The sequence below is a fragment of the Tenebrio molitor genome, chromosome 2 (assembly GCF_963966145.1).
Source record: "Tenebrio molitor chromosome 2, icTenMoli1.1, whole genome shotgun sequence".
NCBI lineage: Eukaryota > Metazoa > Arthropoda > Insecta > Coleoptera > Tenebrionidae > Tenebrio > Tenebrio molitor.
The window spans coordinates 9,265,650-9,293,342 of NC_091047.1; the positions used below are offsets into that span (position 1 = coordinate 9,265,650).

Genomic DNA, 27,693 nt, shown 5'->3' on the forward strand with positions numbered 1-27,693 from the left:
GTTCGAGTTCAGTGTATGCGGGACAGCCTAAGAAGTCAGGCGCGGTGGTGTGACCCCGAAGAAGTATTCGAAAAGTTGTTGGAAATTTGGCCAAACAACTCGATGTGAGACTCGCACAAAGACGCTTTTTTTGTTTTGTTTCGTTGGTTGGCGAGCAAATTTTTTTCGTACGCGCCCTCCACCATGCGGCATGACTGTCGGACTTTTGTCAAAGCTCTAACAATTGTTTAAAACGAAGTTCTACACAGTGTTTGAAATAAAGAAGTGTTCAAGAAATGTCGAGAGAAAGTTCATCGTTGTTCAAACTGGGTAATAAAGCGCTTCATAAACTTTTATCTCTTTATTGGTCCAATCGAGATAGAACGTATATTTTTTATCAGTTGTTTGTGTTTTTGTCTGACGCTTGTAAAGTTGTCCGAAGGCAGAGCTCGGAAGTCTAATAATTATTAAAGCTCTCCCGGCTTGCTCTTTTCCGTTCCGGAGCGCTCCGGAAGGAGTTGTAAGGTGTTCAAGTAGATTGGTCCGCTTTTTTGCACGCGCTTTACATCTGCGGTATCTGTTAATTGCATCTTCGCGTATGTTTGGAAATTTGATTTCCCTCATGATTTGCCCTCAGAAGGCCGAAAGCTATTCTCATTTCAATTTAATCATTCAGCCAACGTGGTTCTCACACGCCGACGTTACATATTTAAAAATTGATTGTTGGCTTTTGTTCAAACTAAAGCGTTTAATTTCCAAAATAGCGACGGAATTGTTCCCAAACGAGACAAAGCGCGTCAATCTAAATAAAATATTTGCAAGGGAAATTTTACTCGAGTGACTCTTACTTGCTGCACTTAAAATTCAAATGAGAGCCTGGAAATCAGGAAATTTGATTGTTGCCTTAGAGGGTCAGGTGCGGATTTAGTTATCGAACCTCGTGACGCTGATCTCGATAACAATCTTTCCGAAGTCGATATCTTGAGTCCAATTTAACTTTTATGATTAGAACATTTTTTTAGAAATTATTATAACATAACCGCCGTCAGCCAACTCTTTCTGAACTTTCCAAACTTTTAAGAATCTTTCAAAGTTTTAAAAGGCGTTAACCAGTTTTAAATGATTTTATAATGATTAGTACTCCTAACTTGCTCTGGGTATTCAGTTTCATTATAATCATCGGTTTTATGACCGGAATGTGAGATAATATGACGTTTTGTAATGGCCAAGTCGACATTTTTTTCAGCGCTTTCGGGAAATTAAATTTCAGCTCGTCGAACGAAATTTTTTGCAGTTGTTTCGTCGGTTTCGGAATACAGACCCAAATTAAATGAAAAATCCATCACCGGTGTTTCTGAAAAGTTTAATGAGGTTAATTGATTTAGATTTTAATTTGTGTTGTACAGGAAGTACATGAAACATTATAAAAGGAATTATTAATCAATTCATTATTTGTTTGTCAACTATCTAATTAAAAATGGTACTAATGCTCTCGTTACAATCTTGCTCTGTAGCGGATTTAGTAGATACAATTAAACATTTAAACAAGACTGGGATTTAAGTTATTCTGGTGTGTGCTTAAGTGAGTCTCTACAATAATTATTTAGTTAAATACGAAAGAGTTAACTGAAGCAGAAAGAAAATTTTAAGCTAATGAATGAGTAGGTATACGTGTTTAATTATGTTAAAAAGAATATTTTTTTGATAAGTATGAAGTTATTTCAAGCATATTTAATGATTTAATGCATTGAGTTCACAAAATTCTTCATTTGAGATAATTTGGAAAATAACAAAAATGAACATTTCTTTGCATCATTCTATTTCTAAAACCAATTTTAGCAGTGTTGTGGAAAATAAATCTTTTCGCCGTTGTGTTCTATGGAATTGCAATAGATAGACCAAAACTTCTTGAGGATTGTAGTGGTGTTGTGAAACAAAATGCACGCTTTCTATTTGTGCATCTAAGTCCATTATACAGTGCGTTCGTAAAATTCGGAATAAATTTGATAAAACTGTAAATATTAATTTCTGAGAAAAATCCTCGAAGATATATATATATATTTTTTAAATGACAACCCCCACCTTTTTCTTCTCTTTCTGATAAACCTTCATGCTACCAAAAAATGAATGGAAAAAATTGGTAGCTTACATAACATTTTTTTTTTGAGAAAATGACAAATTTTACTTCAAAAATTTAATTTAATTTAATTTAGTTGACCTCTTCGAGGATTTTTCTCTGAAATTAATACTTACAGTTTTATCGAATTTATTCCGAATTTTACGAACGCACTGTATATACACCAGGACAATACCAGGATAACACAATGGTTAATAAAATTCTATTATCGCTTGCCATCTGCTATATTTGCTAAATATAATACACGTTGAAGGGTTGGATAATACTGAAGGAAAGTTGAATATTCAGTAGTAATATTCAGAGTGCATGTCAGAAAGAGCATTGGTAAATTTGAGTGTAAAAGATATTACAGCAAATTAAATTTTCAAAATGAGAAATACGCATAAAATCAACGATATCAATTTAAGGAATTTTATATCTCTCTTTAGACTCGCGCTGTAGAATTCAGCGACTGAAAGCAGTAATCGTTCACTAATGAAAATGTTACGAGAAACAGGAATGTGATACTTTCGAGATTACAAGATTTTTTGAGGTGCAACACGTCGCTATTCTGTATCTTTTCACTAAAGCAAGTTGATCGACAATAATTGAAGGTCTTTCGAATTTTTGCGTTGATTTCTGATTTCTGATCTCTAAATATGAACGCTTGGACAAAAAAAATGAAGATCTTAAACAATATTGCTAATGCGAGAACCATAATGGAATAAACGAACCCTTTTTTAGGTTGAAAAATATTTTGTGATAAAATCTAGTAAGTCATGATTATCATGGTGCAGTTGACAGCGCCAACTTAAATATTGCTGTTGTAAGACAAGAACGACAGTTGTCAAATCCAGCGGCATTTAAACTAGCGCTGCCAACTGAACCATGGTAGTCATGGTTTACTCGATTTATTTCTTTCGGTCGCACAGTATTATAACATACAAATATGTTTCTCATTGTCATAGGTAAAAGTTCACAGTATGTCGGGGGCTGCAACATAATTCACAACCACAAAAACTAGAAAACTTGAAAAAAGAACGTTTGACCCTTAAACTACTCGTATGTAAAAGGTTACTAAAAAAAAATAATAAATCAAAACTTTTGGATATCCTTGCTTACGGTGTATGTATGTTTTTGATTACGCTTTAATAATAATTATTATTGTTATAACCACATAATTAATTAAAATGTATTATCTGTTTTTTAAGTCATGGTGATGAAAAGATGAAACAATACCCTGAGGAAAGGCGGATATTTAAAAGTCACCCGTCGAGACTTATTTCGCAATCCTACGCAATTCCGTAGAGTCCGAATGTACATTTAACTGAGACACAGAGAGAACGATTTAAAAGTTGTTAAAGGTCAGTTGAAAGTCTTCATTTATCTTTTAACTAGTTTAACCATCAGAATGTTAGAAAACACATTTTGCAGCCTTTGAAAAATGTCGAATTGTAATAAATCAGTGATGTAGGAAATGAGATGTACCTATTACACATATTCTCTGTCAGTTTTACGTCTTCCAACCAGAGTAGATTTTACCAAAGTAATTAGAACGCTTCTGAAATATCGTGTGATCTAGAAAATGTGTAATCAAGTAGGTCTTGGAGATGAAACCGCACGCACGTCTTTTCCAACTGATGTATTTAATTGTGGTGTCTAAGATTACGTGATTTGAAGACCTTAATACAATGAATTTTAGTTGCTAAAAATTTGATATACTCAATGTTAATAATGTTAACAATGTTAACGTTAAACTAGTCTTTACGACTTATTTTTTGATATTAATTTAGTTAGATTTTTCATAGACACTTCGTTGTAATTTGCAGCACGACTGCACACGTTTACACGAAACGTCGACAAACACCTTCCTTCTAGCATTCATGTTTTCTGGCAGTCTTTAATGCAATACACATTGCTACCATTTATTTTATTTGATTATCTATTAATTATTATTAATGAATTACAATTTTTAATGATAAAATCTTATTTAAAGTTATCCCAGTCACCATTTTTCTTTTGTTTGTTTCATTTTATGTGACAATTGATTTCATAATATCATGCGTTCAAATGAAAAGCTGGACTGAGTAGGCGTTGAAAAAAGTAAACCGTTTGGAACAGTGTAAAGTTTGAATTTCCCGCCGTTTGAATAACATTTGTTTGTTGTTTAATTCGCACATGATTGAAGGTTTGTTTTCAGCAAAGAGTGCCCTTAGATATTTGCTTCGAGAATAGGAGTCGTTAGTCATTCTATTTTTAATGTAAAACATTGCAAAGAAAGAAAAAAAAACAGAAAGATATTTTGTTTATAAATTTTAGATTATCTGTCAACATGCTCTAATTGTAACTGTCAATTTACAATCTAAAAAAGCAAAACAACTGACGGTTTCCAACGCCTCCCCAGCGCAAGATGTCATTTGAACGCCCGATACAACATTTGCATTGTTTCATGATTTTTTAATGTGTGAGCGCCAGATCTAGAATTAAGTATGATTTCATTCTAAAAATTTATTGATTATTACTTTTGGACGATATATTAAGATCTAAAAATAGAAAACTCTAATTTATTCCATTTCCTTCCATTATTTTATTTAAATCAAAATTTATTTAAGCATCTTTCTTGAAATATAACTTCCTCGAAGCGGTATGTTTGAAGTGATCATCATGTTGGAATAAACAGCCTCTTTATTTATTATATTTACATATTACTTCTAAATACTTACCATTAACATGCTGAAAAATAAAGGTTCGGCCCTCTTGATTATGAAAATGCAGTCGCCCTATCAAAATCTTAAAAAAAAAACAAAACAATAAAAGAAACGTCTTATGATGTTGAAAAGCCAAAGTAAAGTTTGCTTTCCATTTGTGCATCGACGTCCATTATGTTCATCGGAACAATACTAACACAATACAATAGTTAATGGAATTTTATTATCTGTTCTCTTGTACTAAATATAATGGATGTTGAAGAGGTAGACGATACCTCAGCGAAAGGGTAGATTTGAAGTTTGCTTCATAATACCTCATACTTCCAAAACTCAAACGAATCAGGATTCAATTACCTACAATGCATTTCTGCAATATAACCCGTAGGTTGCAATATACTGCGTTACGTCTAATAATACCTATCAAGACGGTAGAGAGTTTGTAGAATGCAATTTTTTCAGGAAAGACTCCGTCATTAAAATATGTATATCAGCGTTGTTGAATTAGAAATGAAGAGCTAAAAAGTGTTGGATGTATCGAAGATAAGTATTACATGATTGTAGAATATTACGTCGACATTAGCTCTACATAAACTGATTCAATACCTTTGTTCAAATTTAACCTGTTCGTAACACTGTTTGTAACATCTCAATTGACAACCGTATTGGCATAAATTGAAACGCTGAAACTAATTATGAAGCGTTTGAAAAACTTTTCACGGTAAGTAATTCGGGTCAAAGAAGCTAATTGCAAGATCAAAGCGTCACCAATTTGAGGTGGTTATTAGTATCTCAAATAAATTTTGGCAGCGATTTTGTAGGTGCCGCTGTAACGGAAAAATCGAGATAAATTTCCGGTTCTTTGTACGACTTTGTAATAATTGCCGGGAATAATCCCGATGAAAATAAAACAATTTATGAATCTGTATAAATTTAATCGACCAGTTTCGATACAACATGAACTGGTATTTAAATGAAGGAATGCTCCTGGGCTGAAACAGTTGTGGAACGATTCAAACCTGCCAGTGGCAATTCCCTCTTTAATTATTTTCATTTTGATGTCCTATCATCCTTTAATCTAAACTCATCTATAGACAATAATTCCGTTCTCAAGGGTTATTAAATTTCTCGTGTCCCTGCAGACCTGTCACATACTGACCCGTGTTCCCGACCACCAATCGATAAAATATGATGCATTGTAATATCTGTTCACAAAGCTTGTTCTAATCTTGTTAAACTTCTTGCACAACGCCCAGCTTTCCATGTTGCGACACCTACACCATCCCAAAACGGACGGCCGCACGGCACGGTAATTAATTCAGTGTAAAAGCCCTATACAAAATGATATATAGAGAAAAGCCCTGTAGCATTTATCAATTTTAAAGATGAAAGCTTCAGCTGACCTTTTTGAGTGTTGCGGATTAGAGGAAAGTATATCAATTACCGGACAAATCCTGAAAGATTCGAGTTTGTTATAGTTGGATTTTTCCCGAATTCGATTTAGGGTTAGCGAAAATCGTTTCACTTATATATATTTTGGTTTCGCAGCGGTGATGGAGAGAGCTCTATAACGGAGGGGCTGAGAACCGCCCTCGCCCGACTGCGACAGAGATCAACTCCCCCCGGTAGCCAGACGTCCCCATTGCACCAACCTACTAATGTAAGTCCTAATTCATTCTTTGCTTTAAATACTTTATTAAATATTTCATTCGCGGAAAAGCTCTTGTGCAGAGGCAGAATTTTACACACGCTCCCTCAGACATTTTAACATTTTAGCCAATTCTTTCATCTGGATAAATAAATTAAAATAATTTATCAAATATATTTGTACGATTGGTGACACTAGCCGATATTGATTTTAAACAAATGTGTGATTATGTTTTTGGTCACGAGCGTCTCTCATCAAGAAATAATACAAACATAATTAAAAATAATTTTGGTCACAAGTTTGAAACCGCGTGAATTTCTACTTAAAAAGTGTAAGAAGGAAATAATTTTCAACAAAAAAATTTGAGCCAGTAGGACCGAATGGATCAAGATTTTCAGTGTTGGTTTGACAACTGTAACAACTAGAAATCACAAAATGTGTACGACTACTCTATCGGATGACGGGTGTTCATTTAAATTTCTCCTCATACTTAGTTGGCGTTGATGAGTCGATTGTGAATGGACCACCCGTCAGTCCGCATAGTAAAAACACAAAAAGTGAGGTTATATTTAAACAGCTGATCCCTGATCCATAATCTGTGGTGCCTTCACATACGACTCTTCAAGGCCAACTTTGAGGAGAAATTTAAATGAGCATCAGATATACACGCTATGTTTTTCTCAGCAAGAAATTAATGAGGAAACGTTTCGGATGAAGTTTTTCTGTTTTAAAATTAATACGCTGTGGAGATACGAGTATCTAGTTGCATTAGTCTTGATGGAAAAGTACATCTTGTTCCGTTTTCCTAGACAGTATCTCATAGCTTGGAATTAAGTAGGAAAATGTAATAATAATAATTCCTTGTTGTATAAAAGTTTGTAGGAAATGGTAAACGTTTGCGATTCATAATGCTTTAACTGTGGATCAAATTTATGAATCCAAATTTGATTCACCGTAACAAATCTTTCGAGAGATTTATTCATATCCTACTTAATGATGGTTAAATTTCTCTTAAGTGTAGAAAGTCCTTATTCTCTGCCACAAACACCGCAACTCATCTACCATGGAGAACCGCATAGAATATGTTACAACAGTTCTGGAGTGTCCGGCTCTTGGTGTGTCTCTACAAGATGTTTTGTTAAGTTTAAAGCCTATGAACCAGTTTAGAAAAATGAAACGATTGCAACTAAGATCTGGTGAATAAAAACGAGTATCTTTTAAGTTCTTCATTAGCAAAATATTTTTCTAAAAATTAACGGAGAGATGAATTGGAGATTTTCAATTTCTTTAATTGTAAGTTTGCATTTCTAAATACCTCTACATGTTTAATAATACCTAATAAAGAATCAATAACATATATAACGTGAATGTATAACAAAGTTTGAATATCTAAGGATAAAGTACGTACAATAAAAAACTGACATTCATTTTTAGATATCAAACAGGATATGAAGTCAAAGGAACTAAATGAAGCAATATATTGCAAATTGTTAAACCACGATTCTAATCCTCCTAGAAAAATAAAATTGTCAACTAAAGATTTAATTTTTTTCTGTAATAATACGTGTAATTTTTGAGATTTTGATATTCAAAGTGTCATAATTATTTCATTGTAAGTCCCAGGAAAATAACAGTGAATAATGAAACGTGAATCTACCTCTTTTTCTGAATAGGATTAAATAAAATTAAATTAATAAAAAAACAAGAATGTTCTTTGAATCTTTGATGTGTTTACAATTTTTTTACAAATAGCAAAGAAACTTATTATCTTGATGTTTTTCTGCCAAACTCAAACAATTTGAATAACATCTGTCGCAACAAAATGTCAAAATATTGATTCAGAAAAATAATTTTATTTTATCAACGATTATTTCCGGGACAAGAATTATCTCAAATAATCTAATTAAATATTGCAATAGCATATTTTTTTATGTATGTTTGTTAATATTTACGAGATATTTGAGGCCAAAATATTTATCATTGATTATAAGTATAGCGTGTCCCAGAGCTGACAGCAGAACAACAAGATGACTAAAATAAATGTTCCTGTAGTTCACATAACCGAGTTATAAAGTTTCCAATTTCACTAATCCCAGAAGCTCATCCTCAAGTATTTATAAAAACTTGGACAGGTTGCTTGATAGCAAAAATAATTAATTATTGATATCGCAACAATTAGCGAAAAGTTTACTTGGAATTTTGAGATTAGAGAACTTCGAAAGTTTAGGATGTCTTTCTCTCGATTATCGCTTGAGATAGGACTTTTTTTTTTTAAGTTCATATTACCACATTTACCCAAATACTCCATTTTTTCTATCGGGAGGCAGTTCTGCGACACCTGTATTTTTACTACAAATTATTTGTCATTTAGTACTTGTTCGAGGATGATTTTTAATTTCGTGAAGAATTTCTTCTGCAATTAATGCGATCTTCTCGTTGACGGCCAAGATGGCGCTAATGCATTCGAAACACCCGAAATCACGAAGATCCTGCACAACGTTTACAAAGGTTTCACAGTAGATTTGCCGTGCAAGCTCTGAATGTCCACGGGCTTTTCTCCAGGTAAAGGTTTTAGTTAAAGTGACTTAAATTTGAATTAAATGACATCAAAAAAGTCCACTATGATTTTTTTATCCATTTTTTCATCAAATTCAGTGGCTCCCAAACTTTTTTTGAAAAACTTTTAGCCCCTTTTTCTCGAAAAATATCAACATTATTATTGGCTCAATCGCTACCTATTGTGGAGTTCTACCACTGGTTAAAATACCTGCACAATTTTCAAAGTCACCCTGTATACTGTTTTACTGGATTTTGTTCGAACCAACCGAATTTATTTTATTATGTGACTCTATACAAGAGTAAGCTAATTCCAAGCAAAATTTCCACTTTCAAGAATTAAACCCACGCGACTGTCTTGTAAATTCCAGAAAATCTGGCTTAGCCGTGCATTAATGAGGATTTTTATTGCACAACTGAGCGGATCCTCGCGAATAATGAACACCCATGTAGTGTTTCCCTTCCATTGAATAATTCATCAAAGTTAGCTATAACTAGTAAAGTTTAAGTTTGGCTCGATATGGTGGGTAAATTTGTTATTGGCATCAAATGTTCAATGAAGTTTCCAGTCTGCAACATTTATGAGACGCACCTCAGATTCAATTTCGGTTAGGTGCATTTCTCTGTTGACGATGCACAACTTCGTCAAATTAGATCGTTTGAAAGTTAATACTTGCCCGTCAGATATCCGAGCATAAGGATACGGTGTGCAGTCGAGCTTTCGGAAGGACCCGAGCGTAGGTGCCATTTTTCAGTAGTAAGCCGACACCGAGTTTGTAATTAAAATCATGACTTTGTAGAATTCGGGGCAAACGGAACAAAATAAATATTTAAAAAAATGATAACAATTGGAAAAGGGTTCGTCTGTGTTGTCGTTTCCAGTTGGCTCAAAAGGGAATTCCTTTTCCAGGGTTGCTGAAAAATTCCTTCATGTGTAAGCCTGTCTGCCGCTACCAGTAAATTGTGTTTCATGTCATGACAGAAAACTTTTACTTCCTACCAGTCCACAAAACCGTTTGAAATAAAATGCTTTGATCAAAATATTTTTTATCTGTCAGAGCTTTAACGCGTTTTACCCAGTCAGCGGCCACAAAGAATTAATAATTGTGAAAAATGTAATTAAATATTGGGGGAGAACTTCGTAATAAAAGTTTGAAGCCTCGCCGCAAAGAAAATTAGAGCAGACGCGAAAGGAGTCTTAACGCTGTAATTTTTCGTCCGCTTGGCCACCCGATTTGTACCAACTTGAGAAGGCTTGTCCATTTCTCATTCACCAACTGCGCCGCAACCTCAGGACAAGAATAAAACATAATAAATATCAGATTTGCGATTTTTTCGCGTTGTGGAAACATTTTAAAGATTGTTTATTTTGCCACTTTTTCAGAATGCCACTGAATGGTAAACTGCGTACGATATCACTGAAGCTTTACGAACATGTTGACCGACGTACGCGAATGATTGAGATCATTTTGGCAGAACTACAAAGAACACGATTTTTAAACATACTTTGAGGACCGGAGAAATATGAAAGCATAAAGAGAAAAATTTGCATGGATTTATCGTACCGAAAAGCGTGCATCGAGAACAATCCATCATTTCTTCTCGCATTTAAATCGGACGTTTAGCCAATTGTTAACACTCTGCTGGATATCAATTTCAGTTAACCGCTGCTAGTTGCATATTTTGCTGTACGTTTCGGTGTCTAGTTTAATTTTATCTGTGATTAATTACGTTTCGGTGTAACGAATTTGGGTGGCATTTTTACCGCCGAATCGATCGCTGTTAGATTCAGGTCAAAACTAGATGCTCGTCCAAAAACAATTACAAAATTGAATTTAATGTTGGGATTTCCGCCACCCAAACTAATTTCAAAACGGCTTAATTGCTCCCGATTCGATCTCGCCTATTAAATATATATTTTGTAAAAATGGAAAACTCAATTCCAGTTGGTCTTTTACTTGATTTAATCTGGAGAAAAGTGTGCTGGAATTTTCTGCGCGTTCTCTTGGAGCCTTCCGGCCACGACCGCGTCGAGAAAAAGAATGTATTTTTATTTTACAATAAGTCTTGCTTGGTGTTTGCCTTACTAAGTTATTTGAAATTTTTTTCTTTAACTGCTGGAACTCGGAACTGTTTTATTTCTCTCGTTGTGCCATGCAGCCCAACAAAGTCAATTTTCGTCCCTGAACGTTGATTTATCAAGAGATACCATCTCTAATTTCGCAATATATCGACTAAGAAGTCCCTCGGTAGCGTAACTTTAATTGATAGGTCTCTCCGAGGAACGGATTCTGACAAAAAGAAATACAGCGGAGAGGTGCACGATGTTATGTACAATAGAAGTTGTCTTTTAAATTGACGGCAAAGAGGAGAGCATTTTTAAGAGTTCAGCTTCGGGCTTCTCGACGTATTGTATGTACAATCCTGTCTGGCTTAACAGAACTGGATTGGTTTAGTAAAACAGTAGATATCTTTCTGAAAAGCGTTGTAACAAAGACAACGTATTGTTCTAACATCAAAGATCGACTGTAACAATACATGAACGGTGTTTTGCGGTCAAAACGATCTATTTAAATTGTATTGTGTTTAAACTTAATAATGGGTACTGGACTGTATTCCAGTTTACTGTTGCTAAAGGCTGATATCGAACATGAGGAATTTTGTTCCGTTTAGTTAAATGTTTGGATTTATTATCAGATTTCCTAAATGGGATTAATCATTAAATTAATTATACACACTGTACTGTGACATTGATTTTTGTGTAGGATAAAAGCAGTTTTTAACTGCATTATTCAGAGTTTGTTGCTCATGTTTTGTATATATTTTGATAGAAACTAGCTTCTACCCACGACTTTGTTAGTGTATATGAAGCGTGACGAACAAGTTAAATTTCTGTTTGAAAGTTTCTCTAACGGCTCATGTAAATTTCTATTTGAGCTGGTCCCGAACTTCAAATAAACTTGTAGAAAATTAAATTAATTATTTTTTTTTTTATTGTGCAAGAAAAATAAATAGCTGGAGTATGTTTAAACTAATTTAAGCGCCGTTAAAAATACGCCAAGTTAACGTGCTTAAGAATTTAGTAAATTAGAATAAACAGAGGCAAGCGCGAGGCGAGCTCACTACATCGCAATTTACTCGGCAGAGATTTATTATTATTGTGCAGCTTCCTTGCGTCATATCGTGATTAAATAAAGTGTAGAATACAATCAGAAATCTTCTAACAAAATTGGTTTTAAGAAAATCAATCCATTAGTGTTTCAGTAAACTGGAAACAAACAGATTGACAGACAGATAAAAATTCTAAAAGCTGCTAAAATGTCTTCTGTAACACGTAAATAGCCCAAAAGGTCTGACCATTTGTTTAGTTCTTTAATGTAATTGACAGAGAGTCCTACGTATCGATTAGTGTATAAGACTGATTCATTTTTAAAATAATATTTTTTGGAAAATGTGCAGCGATGTTAGGATCTCGTCAAACCAAATTCAGCTCAATTTAACACAATTCAAAGCAGATCGTAATAAGTTGCATTGATAAAAGAAATATTTGGTTTTATTAAATAATTAAGAAAAAACTCTGTGCAGTGTAGGTATATCGGGTGTTCATTTAAATTTATCCTCAACGTAGCTGTTGAAGAGTTGATTGTGAACGCACCACGGATTACAGATCACGGATCAGCTGTTTAAATCTAACCTCACTTTTTGCGTTGTTTGTGTTTTTACTCTGCACACTGACGAATGGCGCGTTCACAATCGCCTCTTCGACGCGACAAGTACCTCATACAAAATATTTACCTATAGTATTTTTCAATAATATTCTCATAACTTATTACAACATTTAATTTTATATACAGGGTGATTCATATAGTATCATACAAACTTTAACCGGTGGTAGATTCCAACCCCTAGATACTCTTACAAAAATGTCTGGGTTCTAAGGTTAAAATTCTTGAAGATAAATCATGTTGAAGAGTGTACTACCACCTTTTAAAAACTGCAGATAAATGAAAATATTTTACGTTGAAACAAACTGTCAGGCATTGTTCTCAAAATGAAACTAAAGCGAACTTTATAATACCAATATTTTCTCTATAGCAACAATTGTTTGCTTCTATTATGACTTTCATGACCTTTGTTATAAATTGGTCGTAAAGTGGAATAATTTAGCGAAGAATGGCATTTACTAATAGTAAAAAAACCGATATGGTAATTTTTGCCAATTTTTAATGTATAACTCAAAATTTTATTGTCAAGAGCCTTTTGAGACCGGAATCTGCCACTGGTTAAAATATTTATGAAACTATATGAATCACCCTGTATAATTAAACTTGAACAAATTAAACTATGAAATGGATTTGATAATTTGTACAATTTTTGTTTTGCTAAAACTGCATCATCTGGATTTCCTCAAAAATGTCCGTCTTAGACAACAAGACAGCCCACATCAGTTTTTAGCCTTTCATTTCAGGAAACCTTCTTCCTTTTTTGAGTTGTGGAAATAGATGTTAATTCTAAGGTGCCAAATCCGGCGAGTATGAAGGAAACTCAATGAATTAAAAAATATACCGGGTGACTTAAAATGATCGAGATAAATTTAGTGGGTTGGCACTCCTCAATTATTGGTACGACTAGTCATTTGTCAAAGAGTTTCTGTTGATTCCCTTTCTAGGTTAAGATTTTTGTAAATTAATAAATCGTGATAATGACAATTTGATTTATTTGGATTTTTGAACTGTCACATTTGAATTTAACAGTCAAGTGTAGCAACATGAAATCGTAAATGTATTGCCAACCTTACAAAAATAATTTCAATCATTAAAAGTCTCCCGGCACTTTATTACCTAATATTTTGCTAGGCAACCAGGGACTTGACAGTAAGTGCGTAGATCTGCAAGATTTGCAAAGCTTTGAAAACTTTACTGCGTCATTTTTCCACAATTTTTTCAGGAAGTTTAATTGGTAATATAAAATTGTGAACGGTATACCAGTTTCTGAATAATTTGTCTGAATTATTCCGTGTTTGTCCTAAAAACTATTTTATATTTCTGAACACGAAACTGTTTGGGTGGGTCGACCCAGAGTGTATCCATTCCATTATGCGTTCTTTGCATTCATATTTAGCTTTTGTCCATAATTGGAAACAATGAAAAAGTTAGAATATTTGTCAAAACGGCAACATCAAAGCCATTTGGATGTTGTCTTTAGTGTTTGGTAGTCAGCGTTGGAACATTTGTGTGGAACTACTTTGTAGATAATCTTATCATTCATCATACCCAAATCGTCATGAACGACATGAAAGAGACGTTCATACGAAATGTTCGCAATACGCTTTAGTCCAATTCGTCGATCCTCCAAAATCACGTCATGCACGGCATTGATATTATCTAAAGTGGTCACAGAAATGGGTCTTCCAACAAGGTGTTCGCCTCCGTTTCTCCCTTCTTAAAATCCGCAGTACAGTTTTCAATGACGCAGGCAGGACATTGATCTTTCAATGCATTCACTAATCTGCATAAAGCTAGACGAATAATTCTTTCAGAAATAAGTACTTCTTTACCGACCGCTACTAAATTTCATCCAAGTTGAAATTTTTGTCTATCATGTTTCTTTCAAGATTCACAATAGGCAATCAGTTGAACCTTGTATAGTCACATAGTCACAAATCATACTCGTTTATAACCGTCTTTGCTTTTGTTGGTGAAAAGCGTTCTAGGCTGCTGTTGTCGCCTTGTCTGTTTGCCGCAGATAGCGATATCTTACAGGAAAAAAATGAATAATAAATACCGCGTGATCAAATAAACTTCACAGGAGAGCAGGCGTTGCAAATTGAGAGTACGTCTGTGATTAAACAAGAACTGAATTGTGCACCAGACCTCTACATGAAACCTGAAAACATCACACCCAAGAGCAGCAAATAGCGATGATTTTTAGACGGTCCGTAGCATCCGGTTCCTATCCTGTCTATGCGAAATCAACAAAACTACGAATTATTATTAACTAAATCTCTAAAGTTTATAACAAATGAATGTGATGATCCCCTTCTGGAAAACAAATTCAGAGCTTTCGCTCCAATGCACTAAACACATTTTATAGAATTTGTGGTGAGTTGTTTAACTCTGCGACTTTTAAAACAATTTGTTCTCCAAGTTCTTCGATTGTGTTTTAAATACGCCATTTTTGATAAGGCCAAGCGAACAAATACAACACCTTCAAATGACAAGAACGTGGAGGGAAAGGGATTTGTGTTCGTGCACTAATGAGCCGCTCATTAAAGCAATTATTATTGACAGTTCATAAATGCAATGCATTCATTTGTTTGTTAGGATTAATCAAAGAGGCGGCTGAAATTTTCATGGATAACTAGAGCTGAAATTGATCACTTGATGTTCTGTTTTCGTGTGTAACTTGCTTTAGTATTGATTGTACAGAATTTTGTTCTCATGCCTTGATAATTAAGAGACAAATATGAAATCAATAAATTAATGAATTTTGTAGATCACACGTAATATAATTTGTGAATTTCTTCTATATACAGGGTTATTCACGAGAGACTTCCGATGAAATTTTCGTTATAGGCAACCCAAAATACAAGAAACTCCTAGAACTTGATATTTTGTTTAATTCGAAATAAGTTAGCAATCCAAGTAGCTTGGCGAATAAGATTAATCATGACACTTTCTCTTTATTGAGGTTATGAGCAAAAGTTAATATAAATGTGAAAATTGACATGACAGGGAATAGGGGCCAGCAATCGTTGATTTAATAAGTATTACTTACATACTTTTTATAAATTTAGGAAGCTAGAAGCTATTGGAAATTGTAGTTTCGGTTGCATATAACGAAATTTTCATCGTAAGTCACTCGTGACTAATCCTGTATTTTATTTTTCTATTTTTCCTTCTTACGTTTTTTCCACTTTTCAGCTTTTTCTTTTCTTCTGTTTATTTCAAAAGTAAGTTAAACATCGCTTTTGATTTTAAATTTGTAGCTTTCTAATAAATAGTCCAAAACAGATTGACTAATTTTCAAAAAATATTGTCACTCGAAATTACCATACGAAATGTGTGACAGAACAGAATAGACATTTCAACACATTCTGACACAACTTATTCTATCGATTACACATAATGACAATAAAAAAACCTCTACGTTTCTAAATGTATCTATAAAAAATTGTTATAATTTGATATTAAAACATGTTCACTGTTAAGCTCTTTTCAGTTCAAATTAACCAGTGACTAAATTTTAGGTACGTGCAGACATTAAGCGCTCCTCTTCTTTGAAGACGGCAAAAAATTGTAAAAACAAAGTACAATACCCCTTACCACAGAAAGAATTTTTTTCGCATAAAATAACATGACTTGGTGGTGGATGTTACAAAGTAAGTTAAAATTGCGTGTTAAAAGGCGATGAATCCTTGGCATCGGGGGTAGTTTAACGCACCGGTACAGCACGTCTGTGTGAAATATGTTTTCTTATTATTTAAAAGCTTAAAACTTCATGTTTTTAAGTTTCCGGGACGTTGAACTTACATACACTAAATCATTCCACACAGTCAGATAAAATCCAAGTTCCTCGATTCCAGGAAAATTATATAAAATTTTGTCCTTGCTGTATGAATAAGAGGTTAATTATTATCAATTAATATTTTAATGCTTATGGCAGATATTTTCAGCTTGAATGGGGCTTTTAACAGATTAATTATTCAAATATTATGACAAAATAAATGATGAGTTGTAAATGCAATGACTTCAAGGTTTGTTTTGCGCTTTTTCAAGGTGCTGAAACTTTTTCCCGATTTCACATTTTATTATTTACGTAAATTATAGTGAAGTTGATTTCTCATAAAAAAGGAAATCAATACGGAATAATAGAAATGTCCTTGAATCTATTTTTATTAACGGCCCATTTCACCTAATGGACGACGTTGTTTATTTATTTATTAACTGTATATCTATATAACAGATAAAGAATGAACGCCAATTACGTCGAGGACACCTAAAACACGTCATTTCTGTGACGTAAGGTTAATTATAAAATAATACTTCGTTACAGCATCCTGAATAAAAATAATATTATTTTTCGTACATTAGCCTTAATTATTCTCCGGAACACTTCCATTGTTTTGCTCATGATTTTTAATTCTAGGGAAAGCATCTCTTTGGCGGATCAGCAAAATCTGCAACTCTTGTTTTAATATCTTAAAAATTCATAAAACAGGATTGAAAGTTGAAACCACCTTGAGAACGTAAAACTCTCATTTACCTTATTTTAATGTTCGAAAGATAAGAAGTTTGTTTTCATATAGCTGAAGATCTCATAAAACGTATGCCATTCAAAGAGGAAGAATATTTTCTGTTTGCAAAGAATTCGCTTACAGATTAAATTCTAGGCAGGCAACACGAGAAAAATAATCCCACCCCGAGCTCGATTTTCCCGTTCCGTCAATTTGATAGTTGAACCGCCCCAGTTTTAAACACTTCAGGCGCAAATATAAAGAAATTATTCCGAGCTTTTGTTTCGGTGGTGAATTATTATGACTTCAAATTAGATGTTAGATTTGTCGTGTTCTACCTAATTACATCGTTCGGCTAAACTATTTCCTTGCGGGAACGTCTCTTCCATGATTCACGCTCCAATATCGCCAAGGTAAGGGGTTGTAAGTTTAAAATGCGAGCATCCCCGGGCTGTATGGGTGCATTTCGTTAATCAAAACAAGTAGATTCTCTGTGAAGCATGTCAGAGCAATTTCAGCGCCACATGTGACAATGTCATAATACGGTAATTGAATCGTACGCTTTAGCGCCTATATGAGCTCGTAACAGCATTTATTCCCTTAATTTAATATTCTTGGAGCTGGTGCATGGACCGCGTCACCACTTTTGGCACTTAATGGCCCAAAAAGGTGAACAATGTAGAGGAAGAACGCCGGATACGAGATTATCCGCAAAGCGGTTATGCACACAAGGATTCTGATTTTTAAACGCGAGTGGAATTTCGACAAAAACTGCATTTGCATGTACATCGCGATATGCAAATTGGATTGTGTTCAAGCTGTGCCATTCGGGAGTTCGTGTTAGAAAAACTGGAAAAAAATACAAATTAAGGTGTGGAATTGATTTTTTTTTATTTGTGGCTCATCAGTAGTGTTGATGAGACCGACATCAGTCGGTTCGTTTAAAATGAATAAACTCAAAACGACGGTTTTTGAAGAGGAAGAATGAAAACAATGTTTTGGGTAGATGGAAACAGAGAATAGTACATTAGAGTACGGTAGAGATATTTTACAGCTCGGCTTCGCCTCGTGCCCGATTAGTTGGAGCGCTCTAAAATACTTACCGTCCGACATTTGTATTAGACTTTTCGGCTGACCAAATATTTTATTTTGTACTTTTGCAGATTTTTATGAAATAACCAGCTTTTTGACATACAGAGCTGCCAACCCGATAGATTGTACATATTTTCCCTATTATGATTATGATTATTTATTAGTCAATTAAAAAAAAAAAACATTTATCGGAAAAATTAATACATGTAAAATATTTTATATTTTATATGCCATTCAACGTGGAAACGCTGCAAGCATTCGGGGCACATTTACATTTTTTATAAAATATAAAATATTTTTCTTGTTTCTTAAGATAAATGATTTTCTGGTTTTAAACAAATTTTCTACTGCAGCAAAGGAAGAAAGTTTGCAACTTGTACTTTAAACTGATTTTTTTTTGTACTAATGTAGAAAAGTTTCCGGCTTTATAAAACAAGAACCAACTGAAAACTGATAAAATATACAAAGATTTTTTAAACGGTCACAACGGTCGAGGGATTTAACCGACAACTAAGTCGATAACAAAGAAATAGGTGTTTCGTTATTTATTTTTCAATTCAGCCGGTAATGTTACAAAATTGTAAAGATATTACATCGATATCGAATCTGAGTGGAGTGTACTCAATTCGTTTAATGCTCCCAGAAGAAAACAAGAAAATATCGAGAAATTCATCTCGGGGTGGTCAAGGCTGATATAAATTGAACAACAGCCAGCATTTATTGAATACTGTTTGGTCCATGAAAACCCCAACAAGTCATTTAATTTGTGGCCAACAGAAAAGCAATTAATAAGACCCTAAGGATCATATTTACGTAGTTCAAAAGCTATATTCAAGCTGGAAATAAAAATGCTGCGGCAAAAAAGCCAACTGTGTAATTTGCGGCAATAAAAAGAAGATTAATATAAATGGCAGAAAATATATCTACAACTTCAGCATGGCTTTGCCTTTTATCCCCACATCCGGCTTCACTTAAACGTGACAATTTTACAATAATTAATTGCTTAAAGTAGACAGAATAACTTTGATAGATTAACGACAAGTTTTAATTAAAGGTAAAGCTTTTTTTAGGCCTCTAATTTTTTTTTAGTTTTGATGCAAAATAATGCTCTTTTCAAAAATGTAAAATGTTATCTAGTGGTAAGTAAAATATTTCAAAAGCAAATGAAAAAGAAATGAAGATATGACATTAAAAGAAAATTACAGTAACACAACTTAACTTAACCCTAACCCTATAAAAATCAGAAGGAATTTCGATAAACCGTTTTAAAAATACATAGAATTCTTCGACGAAAGTTTAAAAAATTGAATATGATAAAGTTCTTACCGTATGAAAAATTATTAAATTGAGTCGTTGAAAAATAATCAGTAATGATCTATTGTCAAAACCTATACTCCAGAAAGACACTAAAATTTGATTGATTTGTTATTATCTGCAGTGGCATCAAAATATCACAATTTTGTGTCAAATGTTAGATATGTTTCTATTATGGGATTATTCCATCCATTTCAATTTAATTTTAATCTTATCGATACAAATTTAATGGATTTGAAGGACTTTGATATGGTCCCATAAATAGACCCAATTTGACGCACCATATGGCTGACATTTTGAAAATTTATTATCACAAGGTCGCGTTTCGGATGTTTTTTTTTTTTTTCATTTCAAACCTACCAAAATTAGCACATTCACAATGCGAGTATTTCTGTAACTGAAATATCAAATTGAGTAATCTAAAAATACAATTTGCTGACATGCTTAAATATTTTGGTTTTGTAGATTCTATCATGACAGCAGTGTTTAATCATTTAAATGAAGTGTATATTTGGAAATAGCAAGATTAGAGCAGCTACCATTGTTTGCAAAATATAAAGAGAATTACCATAAATGGATTGGCTACGACGCAACATAAAGTTTCTAGAGCAGAACAAATAATGTACGAGCAAGTTTAAAATAGGATGAGAAGAGTAGAAAGTGCAATTAGGTTCCATTAAAAATAAAGGTTTCATTGGTGTGGATATTTAATGCGGATGGGAGAAAAATGATGTCCTGGGAGAATATGGGAGTGGACAGGAGAGAGAAACGTGGGAGACCACGAAATAAATGAACGGAAGAGGTTCAAGAGGCCAGCCAAAGTAAATAGCGTAATGATGAACAATGGCGAAAATAAAGAGGAGTGGTGTAAAGGATGTGAGAAACGACAAGGCTTGTGAAAATACACCTACCGATAAACGGGAAATTTCGCTCTTTGTGTGTAAACCGCAAATTAATTGATGTGGAAATTTCGGAAAAGCGCATGACGCAACATTCGGTTTGATGCATCGGTATTTATCTAAAATGTGGATTTATTTAAATGTTCCCAGAATCGAGTCGTTTTCAAGTAAATTTCTATCGAAGGGTTCATCGATCAGATTTTAGATTTATTAACGACAGTTCCACAAAGCTGAAATTGCGATCGTTGTAGGTTATGACAGGCAAATAGGCGGTGATTGCTGCAGCTTCTAACGGTGTATTCAATAAAATGTGGTGTTATTTCGATTATCTTCCCTCTCCGTAAATTTCTATGCGATTGACGTGGAATAATTACGCTCGAATGATGTAATCCGAATGTTCACTAACTGAATTATAATAGTTTTGCTAAAACGCGAAATTTTCTCTTGTTCATTTATACGCTTCATGCACAAATTAAATAAACTGAAAAGCTAAAGTGCTCTCCATTGACGTCTGTGTATCACAGAATAATTCCATTATACCAAGATCTTCATTATAAACGTTAAACTTATTATCTGAAGTTTTAATATTTTACATGAATTTCGCAAGAACTTTGCCAAAGCGAAAACAAGAACGCCGCGTCAATTTCTCAAAATAACTGATTTAAGCGTCGCAGAATGAAAACTTTACAGTTTTCACTAAAGTAAATAACAACATAAACTTCACATCATGTTATTGCGATAATATCGACCCAATATTGACTGTAACTACTACACCAACAGTACAGTTTTTGATTTTCATTTTTGAAGCTGCTTTATTTCAAGTATTCGGAAGCTCCGTAAAACAATTTAGTTATTTCAGACGTAACACTTGGGAAAATATTTCAGAGATTTTAAAAGGGGTGGAGTGAACCTAAATTAAGTTGGAAAACTATTTAATGAAGATTAGTTAGGTGCTCGACGGTTTGATGGAAAACTTTTTCAAGCAATAAGAACTGTAGAGAAGCATTAATTTAAGTCTATAGATTTTACATCTTTGACGCCGTGAACAAACTTGCAAGAATTTATTTACGTTATTTATAATAGTGAATGGCTGCAGTGAAATGTTTCCCTGAAAACCAGATAAAACATAATTATAATTAACTTTTGTAAAGGAAAATGGGAACAATGTTACTTAAATTTATTATAGAAACTAGACTACACTATAGAAAATATACTCTCAGAACAAACATACACAAAGGAAAAGGTATAAATACAGGGTGTTTGAAAATTGCTAGTACAAAAAAAAACTGTGGCATCTGGAAGCCCTAAGAAATCCAAGAAACCAATTTTTAATTTTTTAAAACAAAAGGGATAAAGTAACCCTATTCCTGCATATTTTACGCCTCAGGCGGGGCAATATTTTTTAAACCTTGGTAACCAAGCGTGATGATCGTAGTGATAATGAAGGACTATACAACAATATGAAAAATTTATATTTTTTTGCAAGATCTTGGCAACCACAGATTGACAGTTTAAGAACATCAAATTTTTTATTTCGTTATTGCTTAACAACGTGAAGTGTCTTTTTAAAATACCTTAACTCAGTGGTACACTAACAATTTTAACCCAATTTTTAGTAATTTTTATCTCGAAAACTAGAGGATTTTTATTAGAATTTTCTTTTGCCGATGACTTCAACTCACCATCACCAATTACCAGGTTTTTTTTGTACTAGCAATTTTCAAACAGCCTGTATATTAATAGATTCCACAAGAATAGTTTCTTGATTTGACAATATTTTTCTGAAACTGCAGTTACAGCTGTGAAAAAATGTACTCGTAGTAGCAGAAATATTTTAAATTTGCAGTTACAACTAGTAGGTACTGTCGCGAGCAAAAAATTCTGGTCGTCAAAATTTAGTTAGATTGTCATGAATTAAAACATTTTCCCTGTCTGATTATGCCCACGTCAACAAAATGTCAAAAAATGATAAAAAATGACAATTAATGTCATACAACATGATGATAGGTTATGATATTTTAGACCTTTTTACAATGGAGCATTTTCCATTGCGTCAAAGCATGATTTTGACGACCAGTTTTTTTTTTCTTGCGACAGTACCTACTATACAAGAAAGATAAATACAATTTTAAATAATTTGTTAAAAATAGGTATTTTTTATATCAAAAGAAATCTAAAAATTGAACTCGCTACGCTGAATGTTTTATACCGGGTGTCCACGCGAAAAGTTCGGATAGGATTTGAAATTTTTGGATATGAGTCATCCTATATGGGGCGCAACTTAGCATAGTTGCCACGTCACTATTCTGCCCCTAAACATCCGCAGTCATTATTGTTAGTACCTACCTCTCTGCACAAAAACGATAAATTGCGAAGGAAAGCTTTTGAGATATTTGACTTTTAAAAGTGTAAAAATTGAACGTTTTATCGATTAGAAACGTCAAGGTGGGCAAATTTAACACCAGAAAAATTCAAAATGTTTAAAATAAGTTTGAGAAAACAGACGGTGATTTTAAAATCAACTTACATATTAACTTTTTTTAAATTATTTGTTATTATTGATAGCAAAATTAAACAACTTTCTGTCCTATTTAGACCATTGTGCCCTTTATTCATTTGTTTTAATTGCTCCAACCATGTCAATTTAATTTTACTAATCAATAAAATTATTCACTTTTTTAAATTTCAAGGTCCTCCTTTAAAATCTTTTTTTACCCAGATAAACTAAAAAAGAAGTCCTAAAATTTCAAACATTTAAGACACAAGAAGTAAACGCTTTCGAACTTTTCGCGAGGACACCCTGTATAAATTGCCCGTTCAGATCCGGCTTGAAAGACTTGAAAGATGTTGCCCCATGGGGCACATTAATAATAGATGACTGAGTGGAGTGTATCAAAAAATACCAAAAAACTTACGCCAGATTTTCCACTGCAAAGCTAAAGAAAAGTGGCTTCAGGGAGAGAAGTTAGGATAGGAGGGTAGATACAACACTAGACTCGAAGTCCAGAAAGAAATCATTTCTCGTATCTAGACGGAAACAGATGACGGCCGGAAGCACACAAATGGGCTGAGATGAAGACGAGGATTGAAATGATTTTGTTGGACACTTATATACAGTGTGTTGTACTCTAGATATTCTTGTATTTTCGTTTTCTATGGGAGCAGAGATTTGATTTTTTGCACAGTCGTAGAACTTCATGAAGTGCACCTTTTGAGGTTTCTAATTCAACCGTAAGTTGCAAACGCAGCCAACTGTGATCTCGGAAATACAGCCAACTTTGCGTTGGGGATACCGGAAGAAGTTATCAGAAAAAGTTGTTTAAAATTCAATTTTCACCCCATATACCCACATAGTGAACATGGTTCACTAGTTTCAGGATCAGTTTGCAATTTTACGTGGTCTACAAAATTTTAAATTTCATTGTGATGCACATATTGTGTTTTCCAGGATCGTGGCAACCAACAAAAATGAAAGGAGACGAGATGGGTCCTTGGGTGCTTCCTTAAAAGAATTAAAAAAAGGAAAAGAAAGCTAGTTTGAAAGGATATCATAACTAAACTGAATCATTTAATTTGAACCCACGTCCGATGCATTAAGGATTAAAATGTTGCTCCAAATCATTCGCTCTTGTTATTTTCAAATTAGGTTAATTAATAATTAAATTTTTCCCGCAACGTGTGCCCTACCTCTTGTGTGCCAATTTATTATTTAAACCGCACGCTGTGCAGCATACATATTATGTTAAGATATTCTAAATTGTGCGGAGTTCGTGTACGCAATAATTTTCACCAATTAAGTAGCTCTGAAAGGGGTTACATTACTAGTGTGGGGGAAGAAGGTTTATCATTTTAACGGTGATGCACGACTGGAAACTATGGCGAAATGTTGGAATAGCGGTTTAAATTCTAAAGAAAGCAAACATGAATGGCAACGGAGATTAGGATTAAGCAAGAGAATATAGATTTAGAAATAGGAGAGGTAAGGCAAGCGGGAACGCAAACGTTACAGTTTATTTTGGAAGGTAGCAATATATTCACAAGAAAATCTTCTCTCAATATGCTAAAGTTGCCTGTAAGTCGGAGATATAAAAAAAATATTTAAAGCGGTGTTATTTTTATTGCCAACAGTCGGAAAGTTCCCGTTCCTGTTGCTACTGCAAATAATCTTTGGATCAAAGGTTTTATGTAACTGTTATATTACTTTAAGAATTTAATTTACCGATCCCAAGGACGCAATATGACTTAATTGTTATTAAATGTCTAGTCTTGATGTTTTCTCCTTTCTTTCGACGACAAAAATTTAATGTAACTCTCAGTATCGGGTCTCATAAAGCAGAATAATAATAATAATTTTTATGTTTTCAAAAAGTTTCTAAGTAAATTACCAGCAGTAGATATTAGAACACTGCGGATATAAAAAGTATAAATATAATAATATATTATTTTAGGCACCCTCAATTAAAACGGTCATTTTACAGACGTAGTAACAAGCGGACGAAAAGTAACTCTTTTTCGGACGCTGACCGTGGCGCCATCTGTTGGTCTGTTTAGTAAGTTAGCAACGAAACCGAAAAAACCGATAATTGTGTTGTCACCATAAATTATGTAAATAACTAATTGTATTGTAAATAGTAAATTTCTAGTTTTGTTGGCAAACCGATAACAAATACTATAAAAAATTGTTAATACATATGTATTAATAATCCATTTATCTATGTACATATTTGAAATAGGTAGACACAAAATATGTAAATCGATCGCCTAAAAAATTTAATGTGCACCTCTGCCAAATAGTGCCTTTTGTCTTCGCCTGTTTTAAGCCTCGGGTGCGCCTCGGCCAGAAAACTCGGACTCGCACGGAAAAGATGCACTTTTTGGCCTTGATACACAAATAACTATTTTAACTGAAAAGAAAAATAAAGGAAAAACCAAGGAATGAAATATTCGTAGCGACTAGTGCTATTTTTGTCACATTTACTACAGAAAAGGGCTGGAAAAAAATTGGTCTACATATTTATTTCCTTAAAATAAATAGGAAAAGTATTTAATTGTTATTAGAAATTCCACAGTACAGATAGCACGAACTTTGTTCTAATACAATCAATTCCGTTGGATTTAATAGCTTGCCATTACCTAAGAAACAAGATCAAGGTTCAGCATGTGGTTAAAGTCTGGTTCAGACAGTCTCTTTTTGCAGTAAATTACAAGTAACCCAAATTTTGATCGTTCCATTGTTAATGGCGTCGGCTAAGGAGAACTAATTTAACTTTGCATAGTGGATTTTTAAGAGCAATAGATTTTAATCTGGCAACGTGAGTAGTTGCATCATTATTTACTATAACTCCGAGCACAGAGTAATCTACGAGACTATCGGCCGTATTCACCAACGCCAGTTAAAGTTAACTGTAGGTTAAATTATACGAAAGCATTGTTACAACAATAGGTATCTAAGTAACGAAGCATTTTAACCTACAGTTAACTTTAAATGGCGTTGGTGAATATGGGCCTATAAAAAATAAATAACGAGACAAATTTATTCATACAATGTTTGCGTTTACCACCGAGCTTTTGTTAGTTTTTACCCTGTGAAAAATGTTTTTTTGAAAGCCGGGTCAAGTGTGACAAATTCGGGAGCGTAAGCATTATCCGATGAAAAATAATTTCCCAGTCGTGCACATGATGTAAACCAATTATATACAATAATTTGATTGTGTCCACATATAATTAATTGTAGACACTTAATACCCCAAAATTATGTAAACCTTGCAGGAGTAATTTAATTTATCTGGAACGGATGAATTAATTGAAACTAGCAGCCGAACCGGCGGACATTTTCCATTAGGACTGTAATAATTATTTTATTTTTACATTTGTCGGTCACTTGGATGGGTTTCCACAGTCTGGGTGCGAATCTGCGTCGGGACTATTGATTTTTTTTGGGCAACCGTCACAATAATATGTTGGAAATTTAATAAATCTCATTACTGTTCATATTTCATGTCTTCCGAATCACTGAAGCGCTGATCTATATGAGTTTTTTTCTCTTCGTAAATACCCTGTCGAAATGACAAAGGTTATCGGACGTAATATACCTGGGCAACACGATTATGCTGATGAATAATGCCTTATATTACAAAATGTTATTGATATTGGCAGTATGTCTTCATCAAACAGCGGTGGACGAATCCAACATGGAGTTTGAAGTGTTGATATTGTGCAAAACATTGAATTTGCGTCAGAGCAGAAGCGATAAGTAAACCGACGCACTTATTTATATCAATATTAATTTAATCGCTACACCAGCCAGTAATTTTTGTTTGTCTGATGGATTATTCACACTTTTACGAGCTTTTTATACACTTGCAGCGACACCGCAAGGATATGATAGTTATCGACTGGCAGTAAATGCCAGTCTGCACGGGGTGGGTCAACAATGTGGCATCCTCTTTACAAAGTAGATACATTTTCCGTATAAATTTTATCACGTTTTACCCCTATCGTATAAAATTATTTTAACCAGGTAAGTGTCGGCGTAAAGCTTCTTGTTTAATTAAAAGACTGTGTATACAGCATGTTCCCAAAATAGCTACAGAAATTTGATTGGAAAAGTTGCATTGTAAAATATATAAACATTTTATGAAATACTCTAAACCGTTCGCCAAAATTTAAATAAGTATTTATTGTCTATTCTCTGTTTTCCCAGCTCAGACACAAAGTTCTTTTTGAAATGTAGTTCCAGATTTTGACATTTTTTGTTGTCAGTATTATTTTTATTTGCTTAACATTCAATACTTATATGTTTTTTTGTGTTCATTTGTGTTCTTTAAGGCGGTATTGCTTTTTGTTCTTATTCTTGTATATTACGTAAACACATGAATATAAGTTTTTTTCAAAATTTTGTGTACAGTTGGCTTCAAAAAAAAAAACGGGAAATGAAATTTGACCTAATGTGAATTGGAAATTTAATTTTTCAGTTTATGTCAATTTGTGTCTGTTTGACAGTAGTATTTCTGACACATAAGTGCAATTTTTTAACCTAAATTCTAACAGGCCGTTTCAAACTATAAAAATTTAATAAAATTTGACAGAACTTTTTCTGACAGTTCCCGTTTTTTTTTTTAAACCACCCGTAATACATATAAATATAA

At 33.6% G+C, this 27,693-nt stretch overlaps 1 protein-coding gene across 4 annotated transcripts in view; it reads left to right on the forward strand.

The window, feature by feature from the left end:
• The window catches only part of LOC138123086 (uncharacterized), an 85,794-nt gene continuing 58,101 nt past the window's right edge, over window positions 1–27,693 (forward strand). Inside the window, exons 1-3 of one of the 4 annotated variants that reach the window (XM_069037606.1) lie at window positions 1–309; window positions 3,307–3,459; window positions 6,349–6,460. The gene's annotated coding sequence lies outside the window, so the exon portion shown is untranslated. Of the gene's footprint in view, window positions 310–3,306; window positions 3,460–6,348; window positions 6,461–26,934; window positions 27,066–27,693 lie in introns of those variants that run through there. The other 3 variants (XM_069037605.1, XM_069037608.1, XM_069037607.1) reach the window with 3 other exon arrangements.